This window comes from Neovison vison, chromosome 2 (genome assembly GCF_020171115.1).
Source record: "Neovison vison isolate M4711 chromosome 2, ASM_NN_V1, whole genome shotgun sequence".
In the NCBI taxonomy this organism is placed as follows: Eukaryota; Metazoa; Chordata; class Mammalia; order Carnivora; family Mustelidae; genus Neogale; species Neogale vison.
Window position 1 is genome coordinate 117,575,187 of NC_058092.1, and position 21,504 is coordinate 117,596,690.

A 21,504-nucleotide genomic window follows, 5' to 3' on the forward strand; every position below is an offset into this window, starting at 1 on the left:
GGAATCTGTTCTGTAGCATCTCACAACTCCCATCGTGGGAATACCTAAATGGACTCTTGAGAACCTCCCCCTTCATGAAGAGGCCATCATGTACAGAAACTCCAAACTGAGTAAAAGACTGATCCACGCCCTGAGTTCAGATGCATGAGATCTCGATTCAGCTCTGCAGTGTGTGCCTGCCGTGCCTTTGCCCCGAAACCTAAGCCTAACTGTGTTCTCAGTCTTCCATCCTTACAATCCTGTCCCACAAGCCCTCCAGTTTGGGAATTCCAGAGCCACAATGCAGCTCTCTGCCTGCCCCCAGAAGAAAAACTTTGCCCTATGGGGTTACCCAAAAACCCCAAATGAGGATCAACCTACATGCCATTCAACTGTACCCCAATTATACAATCTATGCTTGGCACTAATGTCCTGTCTGACACAACCTGTGTCTGGACCTCCCGACCGACACCCAGACAGTAGACCACACACTGAGCACATCGTACCCAACCATGGCCTTATATCGTCATTTCTTCCCAACCTCATTTTAAAAGGATTCAGAACCTAAACCTTATCTCCAGTCACAGCTCAGTGTTGAACCTGATGCAGAAATCAGAGCTCCTCCTTTCGCATGGCAAGAAACCATGTGGTTAGCATGTTGTTGAATGTTCAGATTAGGAGAAACCAGCGTGGTCCATGAGGCCCCACCCATGCTTGAGGGCCAGGTTGGGCACAAGCTCACACTATGACACTCAGTGTGAGCCCTGTCCTCAAGTAAGGCCTGTCAGTGGCTGGACAAGGAGCCAGCATATGGGGCTTGCCATGCCCCTAGGCCCCCATTCTAAACCAACGGTCAGGTTGTCCAGTCACCCATCCCCAGGGCTCTCCTCTGGAATCTGTCTTTTGGTGGGACACTTGAGGTAAAAAAAAAAAAAAAAAAAGAGAGAAAAGAAAAAAAAAGATTATGCTGAGTGAAATAAGTCAAGCAGAGAGAGTCAATTATCGTATGGTTTCACTTATTTGTGGAGCATAATAAATATCATGGAGGACAAGGGGTGTTAGAGAGGAGAAGGGAGTTGGGGTAAATTGGAAGGGGAGGTGAATCATGAGAGACTATGGACCCTGAAAAACAATCTGAGGGGGTGTGGGAGGTTGGGGTACCAGGTGGTGCGTATTAGAGAGGGCACGGATTGCATGGAGCACTGGGTGTGGTGAAAAAATAATAAATACTGTTTTTATGAAAATAAATAAATTAAAAAAAAAAGAAAAGACTCCTCCCAACCTAAAAAATGACAACTAACTCTTGGGATTGAGCCAAATCGCCAGAGAGGGATACACGTACATAGCCAATGAAGCCACCTCGACATTCAATGGCTATTTTTGACACAAAACCCAGAGAAAAAAGCTTGATGAAGCACTTCACATTCGCCCTTTGTTAATATCACAAAGAATTCTCCTCACCGTCTCTAGATCGTGCCTGCCATACCTACATCCCCAAACCTAAGCCGAGTTTGTGTTTTCAGACTTCTGTCCCCACAGCCCTGGACCACACACCCTCCAGGATGAAGCCCCTGGAGCCACACCTCAGGTGTGTGCCTGCCCTCTCCACGGGAATTCTTCCCATTTCATTGGCCCCAACACTACAGATTAGGAGAAGCCTCCAAAGACTCCGAGGCCATCCCAATACTGTGGGCCACCCGGGACAAACAGGGGTGATCTGACACAATCTTAGCAACTACCTCCACTCAGACTGGTAGATAGATGTCCCCAAAGAAGATTGAACCAGGCACGCCCTTAGGCCCTAATCAGATCCATTGCTTTGGTTTCCAGGCCTCTCTCCACAGAAGCCTGGTTTCCCATGCCAGCATATGGGATTTCCTGAGGTACCAATCAGAAAAAAATGTCCTCTACCAATAGGAAACTTGCTCTTCGGAGCTGTGTCAAAACCTCCACTTAGGAGAATACATCAAGGCCCCGTAGTCACCGCCCCATTCCAAGGTCTCCATGGACACAAACCCACATTATGACCCATCCTCCAGAGGGTCCATTTCAACTCAGCCCACTCAGTTGCTCACCCACAGCCAGCAGATCGAACCTACCTTGTCACTAGCAGATAATTGGAATGTGAGACAGGCTGCCACCCATCCATCCTTAGATCCCTGCTTTGGAATTGTTCTCTTTGGGACGTCTTGGAGTTATCCAACAGTCTCAACAGCCCCACAGAAGGAATCCTTGAGGTTTGGAGCATCTCAAAACTCCCATCATGGGAGTACCTCCATGGCCTCGTGAGATCCTCCCCTTCATGAACGGGCCATCATGGACAGAAACTCCAAACTGAGCCAACGTCTGATCCTCGCCCTGACTTCAGATGCATGAGATCTCGATCCAGCTCTGCATAGTGTGCCTGCCATGCCCTCGCCCCAAAACCTAAGCCTCGCTTATATTCTCAGATTTCCATCCTCACACTCCTGACCCACAAGACTTCCAGTTTGGGAATTCTGGAGCCACACTGCAGCACTCTGCCTGCCCTCCAGAAGAAAAACGTTGCCATCGGGGGCTGCCCAGAAACCCCAAATGAGGATCAACTTACACGCCACTCGACTGTACCCTGATTTTACAGTCTACCCTGTGCACTAATGCCCAGTCTGACAGAACCTGAGCCCGGACCTCCGACGGAAACCCAGAGAGCTGGCCACACACTGAGCACATCGGACCTGCCAAGGCCTTAGGTCATCATCTCTTCCCAACCTCGGTTTGCTAGCTTCAGAACCTATACCTTATCTCCAATCACTGCCCAGGGGCGAAGGTGAAACAGATATCAGTACTCTGCCTTCCCCATGGCCAGAAACATTGTGGTTGGCATGTTGTCCAAAGATCAGTGTAGGAGAAACCAGCATGCCCCATGAGGCCCTGCCCATGCTTGGGTGCCACGTTTAGCACAAACATGAATTGTGACCCTCAGCGTGATCCCTTTCCTCAAGTAAGACCTCTCAGTGGCTGGAACAAGAGCTTGCATATGGCGCTTTCATGCCCGTAGGCCCCCAATCTTAACCAAAGGTCAGGTTGTCCAGTTGACCCTCTCCAGGGCTCTGTTCTGGAATCCCTCTTTTGGTGAGACTCCTGAGGTGAAAAAACAGGAAGGACTCATCCCATCATACAGAATTACACTTAACTTTTGGGATCGGGCCAAATCCCCAGAAAGGGAGACTCTTCCATGGCCCATGAGGCCACCTCGACATTGCACGGCCATCGGTGACACAAAATCCAGAGAGAGAAGCCTGAGTAAGCGCCTAACAGTTGCTCTTTGTTCTTATCCCAAAGAGTTCTCCTCATGGTCTGTAGATCGACAGATCTGCCATACCTATGTCCTGAAACCTAAGCCGAGTTTCTGTTTTCAGACATCTGTCCACACAGCCCTGGCCCACACACCCTCCAGGCTGGGACCCCTAAAGCCACAACTCAGGACTGTGCCTGCCCTCTCCAATGGAATTCTGCCCATTCCATTGACCAAACCCTAAAGATTAGGAGAAACCTCCAAAGTCCCCGAGACAATCCCAATAGTGTAGGCCGACTGGGAGAAACAGGGGTGATATGACACCAGAGGAGCAACTATCTCCACTCAGACTAATGGACAGATTTCCCCAGAGAAATAGATTGAACTGGACAAGCCCCTAAGCCCTAATCGAATCTATTGCTATGGTTACCAGGCATCTCTCCTAGAAGCCTGGTTTTCAATACCAGCATATTGGGGTTTCCTGAGGCACAGATCAGAACAAATCTCATCTCAACCTGGGAAACATGCTCTTTGGATTGTCGCAAAACCGCCAGTTAGGAGAAACCTTCAGTGCCCCGGTGCCACTGCCCTATTCCAAGATCTCCATGGACACACACTCAGATTAGGACCCATCCACAGGAAAGGCCATTTCATCTCAGACCCCTCAGTTGCTCCCCCAGAGCCAAAGATCGTACCTGTCTTGTCGAGAGGATACATTTGGAATGCGAGTCAGGCTGCCCAGGCATCCATCCTTAGAACCCTTCTCTGGAGTCATTCCTTATGGGAAGTCCTGGAGCCATTCAACAGCTCTGAATTGTCCCGCAGAAGGAATCCTTGCGGTTTGGAGATTCTCACAACTCCCATTGAAGGAAAACCTCCATGGCATCGTGATGTCCCGCCCCCTTCATGAAGGGGCCATCATGGACAGAAAATCCAACCTGAGCTTACGTCTGATCCTCGCCCTGACTTCAGATGCACGAGATCTTGATTCAGCTCTGCAGTGTGTGCCTGCCGTGCCCTCACCCCGAAACCTATGCCTAGCTTGTGTTCTCAGAATTCCATTCTAACACTCCTGGCCCATAAGCCCTCCTGTTTGGTAATTCTGGAGCCACAATGCAGCATGCTGCCTGCGCTCCAGAAGAAGAACATTGCTTTATGGGACTACCCAGAAACCGCAAATGAGGATCAACCAGCATGCCAGTCTATTGTACCCCAATTATACATCTAGCCTGGGCACTAATGCCCTGTCTGACACAGCCTGATGCCAAACCTCCCGACCGACACCCAGACAGCTGTCCTCACACTGAGCACATCGGACCCACCATGGCCTTAGACCTAAGTCCTCTCTTCCTAACCTTGGTTTTCAGCTTCAGAACCTAGACCTTATCTCCCATCTGTGCCCAGGGGTGAAGGTGATGAGGAAATCAGAACTGCTCCTTCCCCATGGTAAGAAGCCTTGTGTTTGGCATGTTGTCCAACGTTCAATGTAGGATAAACCAGCGTCTTCCATGTGGCCCTGCCCATGCTTGAAGGCCACGTTTGGCACAAACAAGCATTGTGACTCTCAGCGTGAGCTCTGTTTTCAAATAAGGCCTGTCACTGCCTGGACCAAGATCCTGCATATGGAGTTTGCCATGCTCCTAGGCTCCCAATCTTAACCAGAGGTTGGTTTGTCCAGTCGCCCCTCCCCAGGGCTCTGTTCTGGAATCCCTCTTTTTGTGGGACACCTGAGGTATAAAAACAGAAAGACTTTTCTCATCCCACAGAATGAACCCAAGCTCTTGGGATATGGGCACATTTCTAGAGAGGGAGACACGTCCATGGCCCATGAGGCCATACTGACATTCCATGGCCATCATTGATAAAAAATCCAGACAAAAGCATCAGCAAGTTCCTCACACTCGCTCTTTGTTCATATCCCAAAGAGTTTTCCTCACGGTCTGAAGATCGGGCCTGCCATACCTTCATTCCCAAATGTAATCAGAGTTTGGGTTTTCAGGCTTCTTCTGTCACCACAGCCCTGACCCACACACCCTCCAGGCTTGGGTCTCTGGAGCCACAACTCAGGACTGTGCCTGCCCGCTCCAAAGGAATTCTGCCCATTCCATTGGCCAGAAACATACAAAATAGAGGACCCTCCAAAATCCCCAAAGTTATCCCAATGGTGTAGGTCGCCTGGGACAAACAGGGTGAATCTGCCACCAGCTGAACAACTACCTCCACTCAGCACTGTAGACAGATAGCCCCAGAGAAAAACATTGACCCTACAGGCCCCTAGGCCCCAGTCAGATCCATTGCTTTGGTTTCCAGTCATCTCCCCAAAAGTCTGGTTTCCAATACCAGCATATGGGGATACTTGAGACACTGATCAGAACAAATGTCTCCACATGTTAATCATGCTCTTTGAAGCTATGTCAAAACCTCTAGTTAGGAGAATCTTTCAGGGCCCCGGTGCCACCGCCCCTTTCCAAGATCTCCATGGACACAAACCCACATTATGACCCATCCGCAGGAGAGTCCATTTTGACTCATCCCCCTCGGTTGCTCCCCCAGATCCAGCAGATCGAATATATCTTTTTGCTAGGAGCAAATTGGAATGTGAGGCGTTCTGCCCAGGCATCCATCCTTATAACACTGCTCTGGAGTCGTTTCCTATGGGACGTCCTGGAGCCATTCAACAGGTCTCAATTGTACAGCAGAAGAAATCCTTGCAGTTTGGAGCATCTCAAAATACCCATCATGGGAAAACCTCAATGGCCTCCTCTTCCCCCCCCTTCATGAAGGGGCCATCATGGACAGAAACACCAGTGTGAGCCACCGTCTGATCCTCGCCCTGACTTCAGATGCACGAGATCTCAATTCAGCTCTCCAGAGTGTGCCTGCCCTGCCTTTACCCCGAAATCTCAGACTAGCTTCTGCTCTCAGGTTTTTGTCCTCACACTCCTGACCAAAAAGCCCTCCAATTGGGGATTTCTGGAGACACAATTCAACACTCTCCTGTCCTCCAGAAGAAAATTGTTGCCCTATGGGGATACCCAGAAACCTCAAATGAGAAACAACCTGCAGGCCACTCAACTGTACCCCAATTATACAGCCTACCCTGGGATCTTATGCCCTGTCTGACACAGCCTGAGCCCAGACCTCCCGACCAACACCCAGACATCTGGCCGCACACAGAGCACATGGCCCCTGAAATGTCCTTAGTTCGTCATCTCTTCCCACCCTTGGTTTTCAGGCTTCAGAACCTAGAACTTATCTCCAATCACTGCCCAGTGGTGAACGTGATACAGAAATCAGAACTGCTCCTTCCCCATGGCAAGAAACCTTGTGGTTGGCATGTTGTCCAACATTCAGTGTAGGAGAAAACAGTGTGGACCATGAGGACCCGCCCAAGATTGAGGGCCGCGTTGTGCACAAACACTCACTGTGACCCTAAGAGTGAGCCCTGTCCTCAAGTAAGGCCACTCAGTGACAAGAACAAGAGCCCGCATATGGGGCTTGACATGCCCCAAGGTCCCCAATCTTAACCAGAGGTCGAGTTTTCCAGTTGCCATTCCCCAAGGCTCTGCTCTGGAATCCCTTTTTTGGTGGGACACCTTAGGTTAAAAAAAAAAAAAAAAACCACACACACACACACACACACACACACACACAAAGCATTCCCATCCCACAGAATGACCCCAGTCTCTTGGGATTGGGCCAAATCCCCTGAGAGGGAGAGTCGTCCATGGCCCATTAGGTCACCCGGACATTCCATGGCTATTTTTGACACTAAATCCCGAGACAAATGTCTGAGCAAGCGCCTCACGCTCGCCTTTTCTTCATATCCCGAAGAGTTCTTTCTTGGTCTGTATTTGAGGCTGTCCATACCTTTGTCCCCAACACTAAGACGAGTTTGTTATTTTAGACTTCTGTACCCACAGCCCTGGCCCACACTCCCTCCATGCTTGGGACCCTGGAGACACACATCAAGACTGTGTCTTCCCTCTCCAAGGGAATTCTGCCCATTCAATTGACCACAACACTACAGGTTAGGAGAAACCTCTATGGTCCCCCTGGCCTTCCCAATAGTATAGGCACCCCGGGACAAACAGGAGAGATCTGCCACCAGCTGAGCAACTACCTTCACTCAGACCCGGAGACATATGTCCCCAAAGAAGAACATTAACCAGACAGGCCCCTAGGCTCTAATCAGATCCATTGCTTTGTTTTCCAGGCATCTCTCCTCAGAGATCTGGTTTCCAATACCACCATATGTGGGTTTCCTGAGGTACCAATCAGAACAAATCTCGTCCCCACATGGGAAACTTGCTCTTTGGAACTGTATCAAAACTTCCAATTAAAGCAATCCTCAGGGCCCCAGTGCCACCGCCCCATTCCAAGGTCTCCATGGACACAAACCCATATAATTACCCATCCGCAGGAGAGACAATTTCAACTCAGCCTCCTTGGTTGCTCCCCCGGATCCAGCAGATGGTGCCTGCCATGTCAGTAGGAGACAATTGGAATGCGAGGCGGGCTGACAGGCATCCATCCTTAGAACCATGCTCCGGAGTCATTTTATATGGGACATCACGGCGCCATCCAACATGTTGCGACTGTCCCAGAGAGGGAATTCTTGCTGTTTGGAGCATCTCACAACTCTCATAATGGGAAAACCCCTATGGCCCCATGATGCCCGCCCCCCCCTTCTTGAAGGGGCCATCAGGGACAGAAACTCCAAAGTGAGCCAACATCTGATCCTCCCGCTGACTTCACATGCATGAAATCTCTATTCAGCTCTGCAGAGTGTGCCTGTCGTGCCCTCGCCCCCAAACCTAAGCATACCTTGTGTTCTCAGATTTCTGTCGTCACACATCTGGCCCACAAGCCCTCCAGTTTGGGAATTTCGGACACACAAGACAGAACTATGCCTGCTCTCCAGACGAAACACGTTGCTTTATGGGACTACCCAGAAACCCAAATTGAGGGTCAACCTGAAGGCCACTTGACTGTACCCTCATTATAGAGCCTACAGTGAGCACTAATGCCCTTTATGACACAACCTGAGCCCAGACCTCCCTTTCGACACACAGAGAGCTGGCCACACACAGAGCACAATGGACCCGCCATGGCCTTAGATCATCCTCTCTTCCCAACCTAGGTTTTCAGGATTCAGAACCTAGAACTTATGTCCACTCACGGCCTAGGGGTGAATGTGATGCAGAAATCAGAACTCCTCCTTCCCCATGGTGAGAAACCTTGTGGTTGGCATGTTGTCCAATGTTCAGTGTAGGAGAAACCAGCATTGCCCATGAGGACTCGCCCATGCTTGAAGGCTGCGTTGGGCACAAACACGCATTGTGACCCTCAGCGTGTGCCCTGTCCTCAAGTAAGGCCTCTCAGTGGCTGAAACAAGAGCCCGCATATGGGGCGTACATGCCCATAGGCCCCCATTCTTAACCGGAGTTCGGGTTGTCCAATTGCCCCTCCCCCATGCTCTGCTCTGGAATCCCTCTTTTGGTGGTACAACTGAGGTATAAAAACAGAAAGGGCTCCTCCCATCCCACAGAATGATTAGGAGAACCCTCAAGTCCCCTGAGCCCACCTCAATATTAGAGGCCACTATGGACTCAAATTCTCAATCTGAAACACCCTGATCACCTCCATCAGGCAGAAACCCAAGTCAATGATCCTGAGTCAGAAGATTGAAGCCTACATGCCCCGAGGACTTCATTGGAACACTAGATTAGGTTTTCAGGTATCTGTCCTCAGAGGCCTGTTATGGAATACCAACTTATGATACAACATGTGGTCCCTGAGCCACACAGAAGAACATCTCCTGGACCTAGAAGGAAGCCATGCTTGTGGACCTGTGTCAAACCCTCAGGGTAGATGAATCCTGCATGACCAATTAGCAGACAGCACATTCTAAGAGCTCCTTGGTATCAAACCAGCATTGTGGCCCATCTGCAAGAGATTAAATGTCAACTCAATGTCTTGGTACTTCTCCCCAGAGCCACCAGAACGACCCTGCCATGTTCCTCAGCTGCTAAGGTCAATGGAGGTGTACTTTCCAGGCATCCATGCTGAAGAGCTCTGCTTCACAAACTTTCCACATGGGGAAACCTTGAGCAGACAAACCAGAATTCACCTGCCCAGTAGAAGGAAAACTTACTGTTTGGAGCAGCTCACAGGCCTCAGTGTGTGAACTCCTCCTTGGCCTCTTGACGCCACCCCTCCATTAGACGGTCATCATACAAACAAACTCAAGTGTGAGCAAACATCTGACATCCACCCTTATTCCGGTGCTGTATGTCTCGAATAAACCGCTGCATACTGGAACTGCCTAACACTTGGCACTGAATTGAACGGTAGCTTGTGTATACAATTCCATTATCACCCGACTGGTCCGCAAGCCCTCTTGACAGGGCAATCTGGAGCCACAACGCAGCATTCTGACTTCCCCATTGAATGAAGAAGTGTCTGGTCAGTCTGCCCTGAAACCACACATGAGGATCAATCTTCTCGGCTCTTGTGTCAATGTCAACCCCTATATATAGGCTGCCATAGCACTGGTGCTGTGTAGGACAGAGCCTGAGCCCTGACCAAGTTTCAGCCACCAGAGAGCAGGCCCAATATCTAGCATTTGGGATGGTCATGACCCAAGTATGTCATCTCTACCCATCCTTGGTATTCAGTCACCTGTCCCCAGACCTTGGCGGGAATCCCTGCCAATGGGGGAACCTGAAGCACAATAGAGAACTCCTCTTTCCCCATGGCAATAAACCTGGCAGATGGAATGGGTGTCCAACCCTCAAAGGGAGAGCCAGTTACAAGACCAATGAGACCACGCCCACTCTTGAGTGCGCACAAACAGGCATTTTGACCCTCAGCCTGAGCATGCTTTCAAAGAATCCCTCTCAGTTGCACCACCATTATCCCGTATTGCAGGCCTGGTATGACTCCAGACACAGATCCTAAAACTTGTTGGGATTTTCCAGGTACCCAGATCCAGAGGCCGTCTCTGGAATCCCTGCTTTGGGGCACCCCTAAGTTGAAAACCACCTTCTTCCCATCCCTGAAAAAGCCACCAAACTATGGGAAACCACCAGGATCCATAGAGGGGAAAGTCTCCCATGGACTCCTGAGAATAGCTCTGCATTCCGAGGCCATCCTGCACACAGAATCCAGAGAGAAAAGCCTCTGCTACCGCCTTTCAGTCACCCTAATATCAGTTCCAGACAAGCTGCCTTCCAGGTCTATGCATTGGCCCTGCAATTACCTTGCCACTCATCCTAGTTCGAAAATGGGTTTGTAGACTTCTCTACCTTAACCAAGGCACACATGCCCTCCAGGATGGGGTCTCTGGATCCACACCACAGTACTGTCAATGCCATCCCCAAGGAAACTGTGCCAGTCACAGTTGCCCAAACCTTCTGGATTAGGAGAAAGATGCAGGGCACCTGAGCCTTCCTCAATATTGGCAGCTGCTCTGAACTCAAATTCGCAGTCTGAAACACCCTGATCACCTACATACAGGCAGACCACCAAATCAATGGTACTGAGTCAGATTAGTGAACCTAACATGACTCTGGACGTCACTGGAACCCTAGATTCGGTTTTCAGACATCTGTCTTCAAAGGCCTGTTCCCGGAATGCTAACTTATGTTATAATATGTGGGCCCTGGTCCACGCAAGAGAACATCATGTCCCCAGAAAAAAACCGTGCCCTTCCATCTGAGCCAAATCCCAGGGTAGTAGAATCCTGCACAGCACCTTAGCCACCAGCACATTCTAAGATCTCCCTGTTAACAAACCAGCATTGTGGCCCATCTGCAAGAGATTCCATGTCAAATCAAGGACTTGGTACTTCACTCCAGAGAAAGCAAAAAGAACTTGCCATGTTCCTCAGCTTCAATGGTCAATGGAGTTGTGCTTTCCAGGCATCCATGCGGTAGAGCTCTGCTACCCAAACTTTACACATGGAGGACCCTGGAGCAAATAAATCAGAGTCCACCTATCCAGTAGAACGAAACCTTGCTGTTTGGAGCAGCTCATAAACCTCAACGCGAAAACCCCTCTGGCCTCTTGACACCACCCTTCCATTTGTCAGTCATCATAGACACAAACTCCAGTGTGAGCAAATATCTGACATCCGCCCTTACTCAGGAGCTAGATATCTCGAATAAGCTGCTGCACATAGGAACTGCCTTCCGCTTGGCACTGTATTGAACCGTAGCTTGTGTTTACAATTCCATCCTCACCTGACTGGTCCCCAAGTCCTCTTGATAGGCAATTCTGGAGCCAACGCAGCATTCTGCCTTCCCTATAGAAGAAGTGCCTGGTGAGTCTGGCCAGAAATGCCATATGAGGATCAATCTGCTCGGCCCTCGAGAGAACCCAAATTTTTAGGTTGCCCTGGATACTAGTGCTGTGTCTGACAGAGCCTGAGCCCTGACCTAGTGTCAGTCACCAGAGAGTGGGACCCACATCTAGCATTTGGGATTGCCATGGCTCAAGTACGTCATCTCTAGACATCCTTGGTATTCAGGCTTCTGTCCCCAGACCTTTGCTGGATTCCCTGCCAATTGGGAAACCTGAAGAACAGTAGAGAACCCCTCCTTCCCCATGGCAATAAACCTGGCAGTTGAGATGTGTGTCCAACCCTCAAAGGGGGAGCCAGTTACAAGACAACTGAGAACACAACCAGTTCTGAGGGCCACCCTGGGCACAAACAGGCATTGTAATCCTCAGCCTGAGTTTGCTTTCAAACAATCCATCTCATTTGCACCAACATGATCCCGCATTTCAGGCCTCCTACGCCCCTAGGCCCAAATTCTTACACTTGGTGGTATGTCCCAGATGCCCAGAACCAGAGTTCAACTCTGGAATCCCTGTTTTGGGGCACCCATATGATGGAAAACAACACTCTTCCCTTCTCCGAAACAGCCACCAAACTATGGAGAGCCGCCAGGATCCATAGAGAGGAAAAGTCTCCCATGGACCCATGAGACAACACCTGCATTCCCAGGTCATCCTGGACACACAATTCAGAGAAAAAAGCCTGTGCTACTGCCTTCCAGTCACCCTAATTACAGTTCCTGACGAGCTGCCCTCCAGGTGTATGCATTGGGTCTGCGATCACATCGTCACAAATTTGCTTACCCAAATTTGTGTTTCCAGACACAAAATGCCCCGAGGCCCTCAAAGGAACCCCATTAGGTTTTCAGGCATCTGTCCTTTGGGACCCCGACTGAGTTTTGGCACCAGAGAGTAGGCCCCATATCTAGCATTTGAAATGATCATGGCCTAAGTACGTCATCTCTACCCCTCCATGGTATTCAGGAACCTGTCACCAGACCTTGGCTGGAATCCCTGCCAATGGGCCAATCTGAAGAACAATAGAGAACTCCTCCTCCCTCATGGCAGGAAACTTGGCTGTTGGGTTAGGTGTTCAGCCCTCAAAGGGGGAGCCAGTTTCAAGACCAATGAGACCGTGCCCACTCCTGAGGGCCGCCCTGGGCGCAAACAGGCATTATGACCCTCAGCCTGAGCATGTTTTCAAACAATCCCTCTCAGTTGCACCAACATGATCCCGCATTGCAGGACTCGTTCTCTCCTAGGCCCAAATCCTAAACCTTGGTGGGATGTCCCAGATGCCCAAACCAAAGCCTCTCTCTGGAATCCCTGTTTTGGGGCATCCATAAGATGGAAAACAGCACTCCTCCCTTCCCCGAAAAAGGCAACAAAATATGGAGAGCCTCCAGGATCCATAGAGAGGAAATGTCTCCCATGGACCTATGAGACAACACCTGCATTCCGAGGCCATCCTGGACACACAATCCAGAGAGAAAAGTTTGTGCTACGGCCTTCCAGTCTCCCTAATTAAAGTTCCTGATGAGCTGCCCTCCAGGTCTATGCATTGGGCCTGCGATCACATCACCACAAAGTCACTAACCCAAACTTGTGTTTCCAGACTTCTCTCCCCAAACCATGGCTCAAATGGCAACCAGAATGGTATCTCTGGATCCACACCACAGAACTCTGGCTAATATCCCCAAGGACACTGTGCATATCAGAGTTGCCCAAACCTTCCAGATTAGGAGAAACCTGTAAGGCCCCTGAACCCACCTCAATATTGCTGGCCACTCTGGATGCAAATGCACAGTCTGAAACACCCTGATCACCTACATCCAGGGGGACAGCCAAGTCAATGATCGTGAGTTAGATGTTTGAACCTGAAATGCCCCTCGGCTCTCAATGGAACCCCATTAGGTTTTCAGGCATCTGTCCTCAGGGGCCTGTTCTGGAATACCAATTTATGACACATCATGTAGCCACAATTTATGACACATCATGTAGCCTGAGCCACATGACAGAATGTCTCCTGTCCCCAGAAGGATACCGTGCTCTTCGACCTGTTGCAAACCCTCAGGGTAGGAGAATCCTACATGGCACCTTAGCAACCAGCACATTCTTAGATCTCGTTGGTAACAAACCAGCATTGTAACACATCTGAAAGGGAATCCATTTCAACTCAAGGCCTTGGTACTTCGCCCCAGAGCCACCAGAACGAACCTGCCTTACTCCTCAGCTGCAATGGTCAATGGAGGTGTGCTTTCCAGGCATCCATGCTGGAGAGCTCTTCGTCACAAACTTTCCACATAGGGGAACCTAGAGCAAACAAACCAGACTTCACCTGCCCAGTAGAAGGAAACCTTATGTTTGGAGCAGTTCACAGGCCTCATCATGTGAACTCCTCCATGGCATCTTGACTCCATCCATCCATTTGTCAGTCATCATAGATACAAACGCTAGTGTGAGCAAATATCTGACATACACCCTTATTCTGGTGCTGGATGTCTTGAATAAACTGCTGCACATTGGAACTGCTTTCTTCTTGGCACTGAATTGAACCGTAGCTCGTGTTTACAATTCCAATCCCACCCGACTGGACCCCAAGCCCTCTTGATAGGGAAATATGGAGCCACAACGCAGCATTCTGCCTTCCCCATTGAATGAACAAATGCCTAGGAACCTGCCCAGAAACCCCACATGAGGATCAATCTACTCGGCCCTCGAGTCAACCCCGATTTATGGCTCCCATGGCCACTAGTGCTGTGTCTGACAGAGCTTGAGCCCCGACGGAGTTTCAGCCACCAGAGAGCGGGCCTCATATCTAGCATTTGGGATTGCCATGGCCCAAGTACATCATCTCTACCCATCCTTGGTATTCAGGCACCTGTCCCCAGACTTTTCTGGAATCCCTGCCAATGGGGGAACCTGAGGCACAATAGAGAACTCCACCTTCCTCATGGCAAGACATTTGGCTTTGGGGATGGGTGTCCAACCCTCAAAGGGGGAGCCAGATAGAAGACCAATGAGACCACGCCCACTCCTGAGAGCCACCCTGGGCGCAAAAAGGCAATGTGACCCTCAGCCTGAGCAAGCTTTCAAATAATCCCTCTCAGTTGCACCGCCATGAACCTGCATAGCAGGCCTCATATGTCCCTAGGCCCAAATCCTAACCATTGGTGGGATGTCCCAGATGCCCAGAACCAGAGCCCGTCTCTGGAATCCCTGTTTTGGGGCACCCCTAAGATGGAAAACAGCGCTCTTCCTGTCCCAAAAAAGCCACCAAACTATAGAGAGCCGCCAGGATCCATAGAGTGGAAAAGTCTCCCATGGACCCATGAGACCACACCTCCATTCCGAGGCCATCCTGGAAACACAATCTAAAGATAAATGCCTGTGCTAGTGCCTTCCAGCTCCCCCCCCATTATAGTTCCTGACAAGTTGCCCTGCAGGTCTACGTATTGGTCCTGATATCACATTGCCACAATTTCGCTAACCTGAATTTGTGTTTCCAGATTTATCTCCCAAAACCATGGCTCACATGCCCACCAGAATGGGATCTCTGGAGTCACACCACAGAACTCTGTCTGCCATACCCAAGGACACTGTGCATATCAGACTTGCCGAAACCTTCCAGATTAGGAGAAACCTGTAAGGCCCCTGAACCCACCCCAATATTGCCGACCAATCTGGATGTAAATGTGCAGTCTGAAACACCCTGATCACCTACATCCAGGGAGACAGCCAAGTCCTTGATCGTGAGTTAGAAGATTGAACCTGGAATGACCCTCGGCCCTCAAGGGATCCCCATTAGGTTTTCAGGCATCTTTCCTCAGGGTCCTGTTCTGGAATACCAATTTATGACAGATGATGTGGTCCCTGAGCCACATGACAGAACATCTCCTGTCCCCAGAAGGATACTGTGCTCTTCGAACTGTGCCAAACCCTCAGGGTAGGAGAATGCTACATGGCACCTTAGCAACCAGCACGTTCTAAGTTCTCCTTGGTAACAAACCAGCATTGTAGCCCATTTGCAAGAGGTCCCTGTCAACTGAAGGCCTTGGTACTTCGCCCCAGAGCCACCAGAACGAACCTGACATGTTCCTCAGCTGCAATGGTCAACAGAGGTGTGCTTTCCAGGCATCCATGCCGGAGAGCTCTGCTTCACTAACTTTCCACATGGGGGAACCTAAAGCAAACAAACTAGAATTCACCTGCCCAGTAGAAGGAAACCTTACTGGTTGGAGCAGCTCACAGGCCTCAGTGTGTGAACTCCTCCATGGCCTCTTGACTCCACCCCTCCATTGGTCGGTCATCATAGACACAGACTGTAGTGTGAGCAAACATCTGACATCCACCCTTATTCCAGTACTCTATGTCTCGAAGAAACGCTGCACATTGGAACTGCCTTCTGCTTGGCACTGAATTGAACTGTAGCTTGTGTTTACAATTCCATCCTCATGCAACTGGTCCCCAGGCCCTCTTGATAGGGGATTATGGAGTCACAACGCAGCATTCTGCCTTCCCTATAGAAAGAAGTGCCTGGTGAGTCTGGCCAGAAACCCCACATGAGGATCAATCTGCTTGGCCCTCGAGGGAACCCCAATTTGTACGTTTTCCTGGCGACTAGTGCTGTGTCTGAGAGAGCCTCATCCCCAACCTTGTGTAAGTCACCAGTGAGCGGGCTCCACATCTAGCATTTGGGATTGCCATGGCTCAAGTACATCATCTCTACCTATCCTTTGTATTCAGGCACCTGTCTCCAGACCTTTGCTTGAATCCCTGCCTATGGGGGAACCTGAAGCACAATAGAGAACTCCTCCTTTCCCATGGCAGGAGACCTGGTTGTTGGAATGGGTGTCCAACCCCCAAAGTGGGTTTAAGCTACATGGCCAATGAGAACACGGCCACTCCTGAGGGACGCCCTGTGCACAAACAGGCATTGTGACCCTCAGCCTGAGCATGCTTTCAAACAAGCCCTCTCAGTTGCACCAGCATGATTCTGCATTGCAGGCCTGGTATGCCCTTAAGCCCAAATCCTAAACCTTGGTGGGATTTCCAAGGGAACCAGATCCAGATCTCGTCTCAGGAATCCCTGTTTGGGGGCACCCCTAAGATGGAAAACAGCACTCTTCTCTTCCCTAAAAAAGCCACCAAACTATTGAGAGCCACCAGGATCCTAAGTGAGGTAACGTCTCCCATGGACCCAAGAGACCACACCTGCATTCAGAGTCCATCCTGGACACACAATACAGATAGAAAAGCCTGTGTTACCGCCTTCATGTCACCCTAATTACAGTTCCTGACGACTTTCACTCCAGGTCTACCCATTGGGCCTCCGATTACCTTTCCACTAACCCTATCCCACATTTGTGTTTCCAGACTTCTCTCCCAAAACCATGGCTCATATGCCCTCCATGATAGGGTCTCTGGATCCACACCACAGGTCTGTGACTGCCATCCCCAAGGAAAGAATGCCCGTCAAAGCTGCCCAAAGCTTCCAGTTTAGGAGAAATATGCAATCCCCCTGACCTCACCCCAATATTGTCAGCAGCGCTGGATTCAAATGTCAGTCTGAAACAGCCTGATCAACTACATCCAAGCAGACAGCTAAGTCAATGTTCCTGAGTCAGAAGATTGAACCTGACATGCCCTAGGACCTCTTTGGAATCCTAGATTAGGATTTCAGGCATCTGTCCTCAGGGTCCTGTTCTGGAAAACCAAATTAGGATACATGTAGTCCCTGAGCCACACAACAGAACATCTCCTGTCCCCAGAAGGAAACCGTGCCCTTCAATCTGTGCCAAACCCTCAGGGTTGGAGAATCCTGCACAGCACTTTAGACACCAGCACATACACTAGTTTGTACGTTGCTCCAAACCACAAGGTTTCCATCTGCAGGACAGTCGAGTCCTGTTGAATGGCTCCAGGACATCTCATATAGAAGGACTGGAGAGCAGGGTTTGAAGGATGGATGCCTGTACAGCATACCTCGCATTCGATTGGCTCTTTGCGACAAGATATGTTTGAACTACTGGCTCTGGGGCGAGCTACCCAGGGGGATGAGTTAAAATGGACTTTCATGAGGATGGGTCGTAATGTGGGTTTGTGTCCATGGAGACCTTGTAATGTGATGGTGGCTCAGGGGCCTTGAAGAATTCGCCTAACAGAAAGGTTTGATATGGCTCCCATTAAAAAAGCTCCCCATGTGGAGATGAGAGAGGTTCTGTTTGGTGCCTCAGAAAAGCCCCAGATACTGGTCTTCAAACCACTTCTCTGAGTAGAGACACCTGGAAACCAAAGCTAGGGTTCAGATTAGGGCCTAGGGGCCTGTCCATTTCAATATCCTGTCCCCCATAGGTTTCTGGGGACACTGTCTGAGTGTCTAAGTGGAGATAGTTGCTCAACTGGTGTCAGAGTGCCCCTCTTAGTCCAGGGCAGCCTACACTATTGGCATGGCCTCGGAGGCCTTAGAGGTTTCTCCTAATCTGTAGGGTTGTGGACAATGGATTGGGCACAGTTTTCTTGGAGAGGACAAGCACAGTCCTTCGGTGTGTCTCCATAGACCCTAGCCTGGAGGGTGTGTGGGACCGTGCTGTGGGTACAGAAGTCTGAAAACACAAACTTGGCTTAGGAGTGGCGCCGAGGGTATGGCAGGCCAGATCCACAGACCGTAAGGGAGCTCCTTGGCTTATGAAACAAGGGCAAATGGGAGGCAGTCACACAATCTTTTGTCTCTGGATGTCATTCCCCCATAGCTGTGGAATGTAGGGGTGGTCTCAGGGGCTATGGAAGAGCCTCCCTCTCTGAGGAGTTGGACAAGCTCCAAAGATTTTGGGGTCATTTTGTGGGAAGGGTGGCATTCTGTTGTCTGGTTCAGGTGTTCCTCCAGGAAAGGGACTCCAGATCACAGCCCTGGCTACAAGTGACTGGAAAACTCGAGCTCCGGAGAGGATTGGGAGCATAGAAGCTTAGCAAGTGCCATATGCGGGCTCTTGGTCCAGGCCCTGAGAGGTCTTACTTCGATATGGTGCTCACGCTAACAGTCACAATGCAAGTTTGTGCCCAAGGAGGCACTCCAGTTTGGGCTTGGCCTTAGTGGCCATGAAAGTTTCTCCTACCCTGAAGGTATGACTCCATGCCAACAGCAAGTTTTACAGCCATGGGAAAGGAGGAATTCTGATTTGTGCTTCAGGTACCCACGTGTGCCAGGATTTGATATAATGTCTAGGTTCAGATGCTGAAAACCCACGTTGGGAAGAGATGATTGCCTAAGGCCATGGTGTGTCTGATGTGCTGGGTGTGCGGCCAGCTCTCTCCTTGTCTGTCGGGACGTCTGGCCTCAGGCTGTGTCAGACAGAGCATTAGTGCCCAGGGCAGCCTATCTAATTGGGGTATGGGCGAGGCCTGAGCAGGTTGATCCTCATTTGGGGTTTCTGGAGAGCCCCATAGGGCAACATTTTCCTTCTAGTGGGAAGGCAGAGGGCTGCATTATGGTTCCAGAATTCCCAGTCTGGAGGGCTTGTTTGCCAGGTGTGTGAGGAAGGAAGTCTGAAAACAAAAGCTAGCATTAGTTTTGGTGCTGAGGGCATGGCAGGCCCACTCTGTAGAGGCTGAATCGAGATCTCCTGCATCTGAGGTCAGGACGAGTATCAGACATTGCCTCAGGCTGGAGTTTGTGTCCATGATGGCTCCTTCCTGAAGGGGGTGGGTGCGTCATGAGGCCAGGGATGTTTCCCTAAGCTGGGAGCTGTGAGCTTCTCCAAACCTGAAGGTTTCCTTCTGCAGGAAAGTTGAGTTCTATTGGATGGTTCCAAGACACCCCATATGGAAAAACTCGAGAGCAGGTTTCTAAGCATGGATGTCTGGAAACGCCACCTCACATTCCCATTGGCTGCTCGGGGCAAGGCAGGCTCAATCTGCAGGTGCTTGGGCGAGCTACCCAGAGGGCTGAGTTGAAATGGACTCTCCTGAGGATGAGTCATAATGTGGGTTGGTGGCCATGGAGACCTTGGAATGTGGCGGTGGCTCGGGGACTCTGCAGGATTCTCCAACCCGAAGGGTTTGACACAGCTCCAACAAGGAAGCTTCGGATGTGGAGATGAGAAGTGTTCTGTTCGGAGCCTCAGGAAAGCCCCATATGCTGGTCTTCGAACCCAGACCTCTGAGCACTGACACCTGGAAACCAAAGCAAGAGTTCAGATTAGGGCCTAGGAGCCTGTCTGGTTCAATCTTCTGTCTCTGCAGACATCTGTCTGCATGTCTGTGTGGAGGTAGTTGCTCAACTTGCGTTAGGATGCCCCTGTTTGTCCAGGGCAGCATACAGTAGTGGGATGTCCTCGGGGGCCTTGAGGCTTCTCCTATTCTGTGAGGTTGTGGGCAATGGAATGGGCACCGTCTCCTAGGAGAGAGAAGGACAGTCCTGTGTTGTGGCTCCAGAGGCCCCAGCCTGGAAGCTGTGTGGGCCAGGGCTGTGGGGACAGACATCCAAAAACACAAACTTGGCTGAGGTTTTGGGCCGTGGTTATGGCAGAAGTGATCTACAGTTCATGAGAGGAGATCTTCATGATTAGAAAGGAGGGCTAGTGAGAGGCAGTCATTCAGCTTTATGTCTTTGAATGTTGTATTCACCTTGGTCATTTAATGTAGGGGTGGCCTCATGGGCCGTGGAAGAGTCTCCCGCGCTGGTGATTTTCCCAGCCCCCAAGAGTTTGGGTTCATTCTGTGGGAAGGGAGTAGTCCTGTTTTCTGCCTCATGTGTCCCCCCAATAGAGGGATTCTAGAGCAGAACACTGGGTACAGACAACTGGAATACCCGCCCTCTGGTTAGGTCTGTGGGCCTATGGGCATGGCAAGCCCCATATGCGGGCACCTGGTCCAGCCACTGAGAGGTGTTACTTGAATAGTGGACCCACGTTGAGGGTCACAATGCGTTTGTGCCCAAGGCGGCCCTCAATCATGGGCGGGCCCTCACTGAACATGCATTTTTCTCCAACACTGAACCTTGGACATGCCAACCTCAAGGTTTCTTGCCATGGGGAAAGAGGAGTTCTAATTTCCACATCACGTGTTTGGAGATAAGGTCTAGGTTCTGAATCCTGAATACCGAGGTTGGGAAAAGATGAGGACCTAAGGCCATGGTGGGTCTAATGTGGTCAGTGTGTGCCCAGCTGTCGGTGTCGGTCGGGAGTTCCGGATTCAGGCTGTGTCAGACAGGGCATTAGTGCCCAGAGATAGACTTTATAATTGGAGTACAGTCTAGTGGCACTCAGGTTCATAGTCTCTTGGCATTTCTGGGTAGCCTCAGAGGGTAACATTTTTCTTCTGGAGGGCAGGCAGAGTGCTGCATTGTGGCTCCAGTACTGACAAACTGGAGTGCTTGAGGGCCAGGAGTGTGAGGGCAGAAGTCTGAGAACACAAGCTAAGCTTAGGTTTCGGGGCGAGGGCATGGACGGCACCCTCTGCAGAGCTGAATCCAGATCTCATGCATCTGAAGTCAGGGCGAGGATCAGACGTTGGCTCAGTTTGGAGTTTCTGTCCATGATGGCCCCTTCATGATGGGGGTAGCATCATGAGGACATGGAATTTTTCCCAGGATGGAACCTGTGAGATGCTCCAAACCGCAAGGTTTCCTTCTGTGGGACAATTGAGAACTGTTGGAATGCTCCAGGACTTCCCATATTGAAGGACTCCAGAGCACGGTTCTAAGGATGGATGCCTGGGCAGCCCGCCTCGCATTCCAATTTTCTCCTTGTGATAAGACAGTTTTGATCTGCTGGCTCAGGGGGAGCAACGGAGAGGGCTGAGTTGAAATGGACTTTCCCGCAGATAGGTCCTAATGTGGGTTTGGGTCCATGGAGACATTGGAATGGGGAGAATTTCCTAATAGGAACATGAGATGTTCTGTTGTGTGA